Source organism: Macaca nemestrina, chromosome 1 (genome assembly GCF_043159975.1).
Source record: "Macaca nemestrina isolate mMacNem1 chromosome 1, mMacNem.hap1, whole genome shotgun sequence".
In the NCBI taxonomy this organism is placed as follows: domain Eukaryota; kingdom Metazoa; phylum Chordata; class Mammalia; order Primates; family Cercopithecidae; genus Macaca; species Macaca nemestrina.
In genome coordinates, this window is record NC_092125.1 from 203,500,634 (window position 1) to 203,512,578 (window position 11,945).

The window sequence follows — 11,945 nt, forward strand, 5'->3', positions numbered from 1 at the left end:
CACAGCCGAGCTAGATCAGAGAAAAATCAATAAGTAATAAAAGTTAACATGAGAGCAAATGCATCATATCAATCACAGCAGGAGCCAAGAGGGCGGCTGAGGTGTGAGATGCACCAAGCCCAGGGACACGGCTGCATGGGGTGGGCTGTGGAGAGCTGGTGTAGGGGAGGGGGTGTAGTGTCAGGTGGGCTGGGGGAGGGGTGGAGGGAAGTGGGCTGGGGGAGGGGTGGAGGGAAGGGAGGGCTGGGGGAGGAGTGGGGGGAAGGGTGGGTTGGGAAAGGGGTGGAGTGTCAGGTGGGCTGCAGCAGAGGTAGAATGTAGGGGGTGCTGTAGTGGGAGAGGTTGAGAGGGAGGAGAGCTGTAGGGAGAGTTGGGCAAGGGGTCGACTGTGGGGAGGTGGAGCCTGGGCTGTGAGGAGATCTTGGTGTTCACCATGGCCTGTGTGACTGACAGTTCTGGGGACTAAGGTGGGGGCAGCCAGGATGAGGGAAGGGCCCAGCCCAAGCTGGTGATCATTTGGCTGTGGGTGGTTAAGGGTGGGGAGGTGGAGGGTGACCTGGTGCAGACCTTGGGGCTCCGCACGCAGCTGGGCGCTCAGTGACATGTAGGAATGGGTGCGTCACTTAGAGGCCGAGCTTCCCCGACACTGTTCTCTCTCAAGAGACCCAACTCGTGTTCTAACAGGTCTGACATCAGAGGACCAATCCTGGGGGCCGGGCAGGGGCAGGGCCTTCTGTCCTCTGGGGGACTCAGCCCAGAGAAGCCCCTCCATCCCCTGACGCTTCCCTGCAGCTCTGGCCACTGGTGTTCCCATCCCACGTTGTTCCTGCTGTCCCATCCCTCCCCATAAATCCGCCATCGGATCTGACAACCTTTACAACGGCCGCCCTGGGAGAATAACCACAGCTGACCCCACAGGGTCTCAGCTATCAGGTCCTGAACTAGGCACATCACAGAGCTCTGTGAGGTAGGTGCTCTTACTGTCCCCAGTGTATGGATGAGGAAACTGAGGCACAAAGAGGTTAAATCACTTGCCTAAGGTCACACTGCTCATATGTCATGGATCAACCTCCCCACACCCAAGACTCTCTCCCCACAGCTGGTGAAAAGGCCCTCACGATGACCTTGTCTTTGCCTTATTATGAAGAAGAATAAATTGAAGTCCAGAGAGAGTAAGTGAATTGCCCGAGATCACACAGCACATTAGTGGCCAAGCCAGGCCTCTAGATTCCTACCTACGCCTTCACCTGCAGGCCGCTCTGGCCACCTCCTTCTCCATCCTGGGCAGGGAGATGACCCAAAGCCTGGAGGAAGCTGGACACAAAAAGGCCTAGGCAGCTCTGGAGGGCGCCATGAAGTTGGAAAAGGCTGACAACCACAAGCAAACTGCCCAGAGACCCTGTGCTCCCTCCTTCCCACCACACACAGCACAGAAATATCTTGTGAAAGTGAAGGTCAGCTCGAAGTAAACAGGTTAGTAATGGTTATTGCCAGTGCTTTATTAATTAGGTGTCCTGAATACATGTAAACCTGGGTGTTTAATTTAGATTTATAGGGATAATTTAGATTTATAAGACTAGTTATTATACATTAAATATAGAAAATGTCAATTGGTTTTCATAAACATTTATTGAAATGTATAAAAGAGAACTATGGAACATCTAATTACTTTGAATTAGTCTGAGAGCTGACAAGGAAGGTAGGAGGGTGGAGCGCCTCATCTCACAAGGCATGGGCTTCTCTTGTGTGTCCTAATTCTATCCTCCCCTTCATAGTTATTTAAGAGAACACAGCCGCCCCAGCATGGAGGAGGCACACACTTAGAGATGACGCCCTGACCTGTGTCTGAGGCGGTGTGAGGGCTGCTGGGCAAGTGGGGCCAGCGGGTTGTCATGGTGGCCCTTTGAGAGGGGAGTCTGGGGTCCTGGGGTCCCATCCCAGCTCCAGGGCTGCCTGGTCTGTGGATTGGGGGAGCTCCCCTCTCCTATGTACCTTTTCATCTCCGGAGCTCAGAATCAGGAGGAGATAGGACCGGGGGTCTGGGAGGGGCCGTCTGGATGCCCCTGCTGGATGCTGGGGCTGTGCCTTCAGATCCTTCTTGCTCTGTTACACACACACACACACACACACACACACACACACACAGACGCACACACACAGACACATACACACAGACACAGATACACACACAGACACACAGTCACACATAGACACACATGCACTGACACACACACATAGACACACACAGACACACACACATAGACACACACACAGACACAGATACACACAGACACACAGTCACACATAGACACACACACACTGACACACACAGACACGCACAGACACATGCACACATAGACGCACACACAGACACATACACACAGACACAGATACACACACACAGTCACACATAGACACACACACACATACACACACACAGACACACACACACATAGACGCACACACACAGACACAGATACACACACAGACACACAGTCACACATAGACACACACTGACACACACACACAGACACATACACGCACACATAGATGCACACACACAGACACATACACACAGACATAGATACACACACAGACACACAGTCACACATAGACACATATGCACTGACACACACACACAGACACCGACACACACAGACACACATACACAGACACACAGAGACATACACACACAAACACACAGATGCACACATGTGCGCATGCACACACACTCTCACACAAACACCGCAGTCATGGGAGCACGGCTGTCACAATCCTGAAGAGGCCACATTGGAAGAGGCTGTGGGGACCTGCGATAACCAGGCCTTACTCCAGGTTGGTCGGGCCCACACTGCAAGGTGGTTTGGAAGGAACAGAAATGAGAACAGCAGAGACTCAGGCCTGCCCAGGAGGAGCCCATGGTATGGCGGGGACACAAGGTGCCAGCTCCCAGGGGAGCTTGGAATGTGTCCAGAGGCCACAATACACGCTGGGGAAGGTGGGGAAGGAGGCCGTAGGGTCATCTACTTCAACTCCCCTGATTTGGTGGGGAACCCCATAAAAGTCCGCAACAGACCTCTGGGTGACAGGTGGAGAGAACTTTGGCTGTTGCCGGCTCCACTGCTGGACGGGGACCCCCAGATCCACTTGCGGGTGTAGGTTTGACTTCTGCCTGCATCTCCCCTCTCCTAAACCTCAGACTCCAGGCACCTCACACTCTGGCGCTCCCTGTGGCTTCATTCCATTGTACCTGACTGTGCCCAAGAATCCTGAGAAGGGCTGGAGCAGGATGGCTAGCTTCTGGAATCCTCTAGAGAAGGCTGCTTCCAGAACCTCGGATGGCCAGTTGGCCAGAGTCCCAGGGAATTGAGCCGGGAGCAGCTCCTGACCAATGCCTCTCAAGAGGTGGTGCATACATGCCCCAGCCCCTTCGCCCTTCAGGCAGGATGGTTCTCAGGATCCCCAGTGGGATGTACTCCAACTGCCCACTGTGGTAGCTAGCTTAACTGTGCATCCTCCTCTTCTCTTGCTCACTTCCTTCCTCCCCCTCTAGACCTGCCTGCATCTCCCAAACAAATACTCCTGTATTTTTCTCTCAAGTTCTGCTCTTGGGGGAACGCGACGTAAGAGAAGGAAAATATATTCAATGAGCACATAAACGGTTACTTATTTATGATTAATTATTGATAGGAGCTGTGAAGAATAATAAAGCATAAAAGGAGTGGGTGGGTTTTAGATCTCATAGAGGGAAGGCCTTTTAGGGGATGTCCTATCTGAGTAGGGACCTGAATGAAGTGAGAAATGAGACGCGTGGAGGTGTGGGGTGGGAGGCAAGGGGAGTGTTCTGAAGGAAGGACAAGAGGATCAGCAAAGAGACCAGTGACCAGAGTGCTGTGGGTAAGAGCAAGGGTGATGGCCATGAGCAGGGGCGCAGTCCTGGAGGGCTTGCAGGTGGTGGCCCGGTCCTGCGAGTCTATCCTAGGTTTGTGGAATGCAAGTAACCTCGTGGCATCCTTGTCCAGAGGATGACACACAAGGAGGAGAAAAGCCCAATCCTTGCAGCTCTGTTGCTACCTCTGTCCCTTGGTTGCTGTCTAACCTCAGGCACTGTCTGGGCCTCTATTTTCTCTTCTATAAAACAGAGATGATGTTGGGTGGGTGAATGGGAGAGTGCACCAGGAAGCCCCTGGCTCATAATCAGGACTCAGCAAGTGCTGATTCCTCCATGGTCAGCTGCATATGAACTGAGAGGTACCAGAAGGCTCGCATTCACCGGGCACCCATGGAAAGGTTCTTTCAACAGCCCTGGGAAACATGAGGCTTGATTTCATTTCCTGTCTTTGTCATGGTGATTAAGAACACACGATCTGGAGTGAGAGAGAAATGAGTGCAAATCCCACCTGCACCTTGGCCAGGTCACTCAGCCTCCCTGAGCCTCAGTTACTCACCTGTGTACAACACGGCAACGGAGTAGTTCATCCTGATAGATGGCACATGCGAAGATTAAATGAGCTGAAGCGTGAACATCCGAGAACAGCCACGATTTGATATTTACCATGTGGTGCCCCTGGAAGGTGGGGACTGGATCCATGTATTCACTGCTGTATTGTCCCTCCTAGAGAGTTTACTGACCGAATCAATGGGTCCAGCATTCCCAGCTGATCCCAGCGGGCCCCTCAGGATAGGGGCTGAGCTGTCTTTGAGTGCATCCTTACTTCCCAAATTTCTAATCCTGTTCTTTCCATTTACCTGATCATCTGTTCAATCTGTTAGATGCTGCCTGTGAATCAACGTACGTCTTCACCTCTGGACATCCGTCTGCCCAGCGGGCAGAGCGGGCAAGCATGGGCTGTTCCAAGTTCTGGCAGCTGGGAGGATTTCCCTTCCTTGCAGTTTTTCAGCGACACTCCTGAGTAGGGCTGAAATGCTGCAGAAGTCCACTTCCAGATGGCGCCAGAATATCAGGTAGGGCTACCTATAAATCAGGACTTAGTTTCTCTTGCTCATTTGACTGGTCATAGGGAGCCTCACACATAGGGAGGCCGTTAGTGTGAGCGAAGAGGACAGCAGCGATGAAGGAAGGGGCAGGTGCTCGGGTGATGCGAGCCACTTGCACATGCACTGCATGCGAGCTTTCAGGGCCTGCTGGAGTACAGACTTGTATACATCACTTCTACTCAATGACAAATTACTGCCACACACAGTCAACTTTATGGCTCAGTGGATCAGATAACACCCGGCTTAGGATGGGCAGCTGATGTGTCATAGAGACTTGATGCCCGTGGAGAACAGTTATCTTCAGAAGAGTGCAAAGATTGACTCCAGTACCCTGAGGGTCCATGCTATGGGGACTTGCTACACGTTCCACAGCAGCTCCATCTGTCACGGTCACTTTGAGGATCATTAGATGCCCCAGTGGCAGAGCAGCTAGCACAGCAGCCTAGACTTCCTGTGGAGCTTTTCTTGCCTGGGGCCCACTCAAAATCAGCGGCTTTACAGATGAGTCAGTAAAAATGCACAGAGCATCATACCAAAGGTGAGGGGGAGGCAGGTGCGTCACTTCCAAAATCCAGAGAAGCCCACTAAATGTTGTACTTCTTTCTTTGCAGGTGGTGGCCTGGACCTGCGAGTCTATTCTAGGTTTGTGGAATGCAAGTGACCTCGTGGCATCCTTGTCCAGAGGATGACACACACGGAGAAGAAAAGCCCAATCCTTGCAGCTCTGCTGCTGCCTCTGCCCTTTGGAAGGCAGTGCCAGCTGTCCATCACGATAGAAACAATATCCAAGTGTGCCCTAGAATGTTGGACCCCAGAACCCTCATGTAGGTGTCAGGCTCCTGGACTTTAACGGGGTTTACTCCCACCATCTGGCATGCGTATGTCTTGTTACAGCTTCTTCGGTACCGTCTGTTTCCTGCACAGCAAGTGCATTCTGCATGATGTCATCAGTCTGGCAAACCAGCATGATGTCCATGATGTCCTAAGTCACCAAGTTCCTTCAGTTTAGATTATGTCCTAGCAGGAGAGTTGACACAGCTCTGAAGTACGACAGGATATCCTGTTGTCCCTGCTGTGAGTTACAGTGAACTCCTTCTGGTAGTTGCCAGAACAATAGCTGCATGTAGTTCCAGGAGCTGTGCTGATTTTATCCTCCAGGAGAGATGTGACATCTGGAATAGCAGGTGCCACCACCTGAGCAAGTCTATAATAACTCGTGATCTCTCTCCAAGATCAATCTGCCTTTCTGCACAGGACACAGGCAAATTAAATGGAAAGGTACAAAGTGTGATAGAACTCACAGACTCACCACCTCAGTATCTTTTAATTTTATAGAATCTTCAGGCAAGGGGAGGTTGGTTGCCTCAATAGGGACACAGATTCAAAGGAGGCTTGTGGGGAGCTGGGGGTTTGAGGTTCTCAGATTCATCTGAGCTCTTATTCCTATCTGGGGATCCCTCTCTTTTTCAATCAATACCTTATTGATTTCACATAAGGGATGTGGCAAGGGTGTGAGTTCAATTTATGTTGTAATTCTTCCATCCATGAAACTGGATTGCAATGTGGATTAAATTTGGGGCTTGATTTTTAGCTGTATCTTCTCTGGTTACAAAAGGCAAGACATTTCTTTAAGTCTTTTCTATGTCTCTAGTTCTCTGAGGATACTTTGATCTGAAAGTTTAAAGCCCAGAGCTTGTCACTTTTTTTCCTAGAAACTCTCCAACACAGTCAGAAATCGCCATCCCACCCCACACTCCATGTCATAGGCATTGATTCTAGTGGTCAAGTGCAGTGGCCACTTGGTCTGCTAAAGTCTTGCCTTCAACTGACATCTCATCCCAGGCAAACACAGGTGGTAATTTAGGTAATTTTGATGTCCCTGCATACCATGGACCACCAGTGTCTCATTTCTCCGTGTCAGTGAGGTCATTGCTGTGAATCAGCCATTTAGCCCATCCCGAATCCCATCTTTGAGGGTTTATCTCCAAGGAACAATCCTGGTGTTCTGTGCTGCACCATTCAGGGTCCATTTAGGAAGCCAACCTACAACATGATCACAAAGAGAGGAGGGCTAATGTAGACACTGGCCATAGAAGGGTGGCGAGGGCTGAAGGAGCAGAAAGGGAAGGGATGGCAGCCCAGGGATGACTCGGGGACGGCTGCCACCCAGGGCTGACAGGCCACTGCTGTTGACTCTGGTCGAGAGGGGGCTGCCGTGGCTGTTGCCAAGATCACAGAAGTTCTTGCTGCTGCCAGAACCACGAGCCACAGCAGCCTCCATCACCAGGAGCGAAGAGAAAGGAGAATAGCAGCTTCTCCCCACTTCTCCGGGCTTGCAACCTTCTGCCAGCACCTCCCATTGTCTGAAGCTAGGTGGAACTGGCGCTCCAGGGAGTGTGGAATCGCAGCGGTCAGGGCTTCAGCCTGGCACAGAGGCGCGCTCTCCAGTGGGGAGGGAGCAAAGAGACGACTGGACACATGAGCAGCACAGTGGGCCAGGCCTTGGCTTCTGCACCAATCAGTTCCAAACCTGCTCTGTCGCTTCCCAGCTATGTGACACTCAGAAGCAGTGTCACTCTTCCCATGAATGAAAAGGGACTCATAATGGCCCAAAGATTCAGTGAAGTAAAGTTTGTAACAGCGCCCATCACAGTGCCTGGCAGCGAATCTGCCTTCCCTCCGCACTTCTTGCTTCACCTCTGACTTACTTTCTGACCTTGAACAAGTGCCTGTGCCTCTCGGGGCTCTGTTTTCTCATCAGTAAAGTGAAGGGGTTTGGCCTGAGGCTTAGTAGTGAGGCGCTGTGCAACATCCCTTAAAGACCAACTGGGACTGGAAGTGGGGACCAGGGAGGCTCTGGCTGCCTCTGAGCGCTCTGAGCTGTGTGCCTCACCAGGAAACGTGCCCACATGCCAGACAGCTCACACTTCAGCCACGTCCAGGCTGCTGTCGCCCCTGGCAACACCTACCTGGCCTCTGTTCCCTTTGATGCACTCATGCTCAGCATGGCTCAGTTGACAAGAAATTGCCACGGGCAGCATGCTCAGTTCACTGTGGTCTGGGAAAAAAGGAACTTCAGATTAAATCTATCATGATGATTAGGTTTGTAAGCTCTGGGGCCTTCCAGGGGGCTGAGAGCCTGAGCTTTAAGAATTGTCCTGTTTGGGATGGAATTATGAGTTTAAACCTGTTGGATTTGAGGCCTGGGGTTGCTGGAGGTGCTTGCAGAGGCCTGTGTCCCTGGGAAGTGTTGTAGCTTAGTGGTCACAGTGAAGGGCTGTTGCGTGCCCAGTCTGCTAATCTGCTAGGGTTGTTTAGGTTCTCTCTGACACTTAGTTTCTTCCTTTGTAAGGTAGAATTAATAACATCTACTGTAATCAACACATGCTGTTTTTATTCCCTAGTCATCCCTTCCTCCTCTGTGTGTAGTACCACCTTTACCCTTCATTTAGGAAACTGAGCTCTTTGCACTCCCCAGGACATGAGGTTCAGAAAGGATTACTGATAACAGCCCACAACCTGCCTCCCCTCCTTAGAGACAGTTAAACGCCCAGCCAGACCAATCATAGATCAGAGATCCATTGATCACAGATCCATAGATCTCTGGAAACTGACTGGTCCAAGAAATGGGCATGTGACCCAATCAGGCCAATTGGAATCCCTGTCTGGGGTTTGGTCTCCAGCTACTGGGAGACGGCAACTCTTTCTCCACTATGGAGTCCCATTTGGGATGACGCAAGCTTGCAACTCCTGCCTCCCCTCTTTTGCCTGTCCCATAAGGTGGTAAAAGGGAGCAGGGACAGGGCCTGTGGTGGGAGTGACCAGGGAGTTTCCAAGGAAGAGGAGGCCAACATGAGTGGATGGGGGCCATGGAGAGGATGAGCCAGAAAGGTAGACAGGGCTGGATCGCTCTTGGCACAATAAAAGACGTTAAGAAAGAAGGAGATCTGATTATCTAATTTGAATCCCTGGATCCAGCCATGCCTGAAGCAGGTTTATCTCTATCCTTCCCAATTCTTGGAAACACTGAACTAACTCCTTCTTTAGTTTGACCACTTTAATTTAGTCTCCAACAAAAAAGTCCTAACCAACTCATCTACTTCTCTGGGGGGCTGGGGGGAATAAAAGAGGTAATTGAAGTGGAGGGCTTGCAGGAGTGGGCTCAGTAGACACTGGCTTTTCTTATTGCTCCTGTCACAGTCACTGTGTGTGTCTCGAACACAGGTTGGGTTCCACTTGCCTTTGTGGTCCCAGTTCCTCACCCCCATTGCCTAGGAAGACAGAAGACACTCCAGGAGAGAGGACCAGCCTGAGCAAAGGGTGGCCGTGGGTAAGCAGAGACAGACTTCCAGGCACTTGGAGCCACTGTCCCTCTGCCTCCCCACCTGAGGGGCCCGTCAGATCCCCCACGTCCTGAGCAAGCTTCCTCTGAAGGAGACAGTATCTGTTTCCTCCAGGAGTGGAGGGGGTGAGTGTGAGAACTGTACTGAAAATTTGTCAGCCTGGCCTCAGTGGGTGACCTACTGCTCACGTCGTGCACCCTCACACCTGACCCATCCTGGTGCAGGTGCATGTCCCCCCTCAAATCCTGGATGCAGCCCAGGCCAATAGCTGCACCTGTGCAGGGCCCAACAGGGGTGTCTCAGCCCCTCTTCCTGCCCAACATGGAAGAGCTTAGAATGGGTGAGTTGCCATGAGACTTCAGGATCGCTTGTTCCACAGAGGGGGAAACTGAGGCCCAGAGAAGGCAAGGGGCTTGTCCAACATCACACAGTAATAATGCAAGGACACTAATATTTAAGGTGTTAGCTTTTCTGTGCTTCCTTCACGTGTCTTGTCAGAATTTATCAATGCCACCATCCATTCATTCATTCTTCATTTGTTCATTCGCTAACTTACAAACACGATGACGAAACCCCAGCTTCTCCTGAGGTGATGAAAAAGACAGAAAGTGCCCTGCTCTCCTGGGGCTCCTGGCTGGTCCTCAGGCCCCACGCTTTCTGTGCTTCTGTGGCATCTCACATGGCTGTCTCCTCACCTGACTGGGAGCTCCTTCCGACCACGTCCGCACCACCTGTCATCTGTTTGTGTCCCCGAGGCTCTGCCCAGGACTTAGCTGCCAACAAGCAATAATGATCCAGAACTCAAATGGGGCTGGGTGCGGTCACTCACACCTGTAATCCTAGCACTTTGGGAGGCCGAGGCAGGTGGATCACTTGAGATCAGGAGTTTGAGACCAGCTTGGGCAACGTGGCGAAACCCCATCTCCATAAATAAATAAACAAATAAACAAAATAAGTAAAATAAGTAAAAGAACCCAAAGGGGAGCCAGTTTTGGAGCGGAGTCGTAGAGTTTGGCATCAGAAGGTGTGAGCCTTGATTTCTCCACCTGTCAGAAAGAAAGAGTAACACTTCCCCCATGAAATCATTCAATGAAATAAAATGTGCAAGCCGCCTGGGACCCAGGGGGAGTCACTGCATGTCCTACTGTGGAGCTTATCACCCCACTTCCAGGAGTCAGGAGGAGCTTCTGGGGCAGGGGCAGGGTCTCAGTCTCAGGGCCTGAGACACAGGGGCTGCTCAGGAGGTGTCTGATGCACAGAGGAGGGTGAATGAGACAGTGTGTATCTGAGTCCTCTTCCACCATGTCCGCCTCTGTTCCCATCCTCCCTGTTGCCTCCTGCATCCTGACCATGGCCACCCTGTGACTGAAGCTCAGTATGTGCTGCCCTTCCTCCCCGTCATGCCCCTCTGGTAACTGGGAGGTCCTTGTGTTCATTCATGGGTTACATCAGACATTTAGTGTGTGCCTACCATGTCCCAGGCTCTGGCCAAAGCACATTGGATAATGAAGAGAACAAAATTGCCCCAGCCCCTGCCCTGCCTTCTGGCACTTACAGCCTAGACGGGCAAATGGATGAGAAATAAGGAAAGAGACTAGCCTGAAAGGCTGGTGCTGAGGAATGCAAAGAACATAGTCCCAGCAGGGGAAGGAACGGGAGGGTGGCTGGTTGTGAGGAGCTGGCCAGTGACGGAGACCCCATCTCTGTCATTGCTTCCCTCACCATGGACCCCTGCCCCTTGCACAGACTGCACTGGGAGGCCTGGCAGTGGGAAGTAGAGCTCCAAGGGAAGTGGAGGTGAGGGCAGAAGAGCTGGGGAGACAGCAGCACCCCATTCCTAGAGCTAGGACCCAAGTAGGTAGGGCCAGGGTGCAAAAGCAAGGAAGCAGGAGGCCAGTCCATGTTGCAGGCAGGGCCCAGGCAACATCCAGGGTCCAGGTGACATCAAGGCTGGCAGCCAAGTACCTCAGTCTTCTTGGGAACTGGCCTGGTCCATACACCTGTCCCTGAGCCTCAGTGTCCAGGAGGTTTCACTGTGGGACCACAGAGCCCAAAGAGAAGGCCTTGGAGCGTATATTTACACACTTTTTTTTTTTTTTTCCCCAGATAATCACTGCCAGCTCTGAGCCAGACTCTGCCTGCCAATTTGGGAGGAGGCAGCCATGATGTCCTGTAATGGGGCCCAAGGAGTTCAGGCAGAGGATGCTGAGCAGGGGCAGAAGCAGAGGGTGGAAAGATTGACTTAGGGGGATACGGGGACTTCATCTGGCCGTGCCAGCAGGAAAAGCCCAGTCCTCATTCCCATCAAATCCTACCCTGCTTGAGTTTCCAAGTTGCTCCATATTCCCTGACTCCACCATCCTCTGCCATAGATTTCAAAACCTTGGGGTCTGTCAATAAGTGATGGTGAACCCAAATGGGAGCAGTCCCAGGAGAGTGGGGGCCCTTCCTGTCTTCTTAACCATGTCAGTAGAAGCTGGGTTGATTAGTCTTTTTTCATGCTGCTAATAAAGACATACCTGAGACTGGGTAATTTTTTTTTTTAAAGGAGGTTTAATTGGCTCACAGTCCAGCATGGCTGGGAAGGCCTCACAATCATGGCAG

The 11,945-nt window shown here is 51.8% G+C and overlaps 1 long non-coding RNA gene across 1 annotated transcript in view; it reads left to right on the top strand.

Annotated features, from left to right (window-relative positions):
* Window positions 1–8,877, top strand: part of LOC105494596 (uncharacterized) — a 33,629-nt gene extending 24,752 nt beyond the window's left edge. Inside the window, exons 2-3 of the long non-coding RNA XR_011623833.1 lie at window positions 4,774–4,965; window positions 5,610–8,877. This is a non-coding gene — a long non-coding RNA (uncharacterized lncRNA). The remainder of the gene's footprint in view (window positions 1–4,773; window positions 4,966–5,609) is intronic.
* The last annotated feature ends 3,068 nt before the right edge of the window (window positions 8,878–11,945 follow it).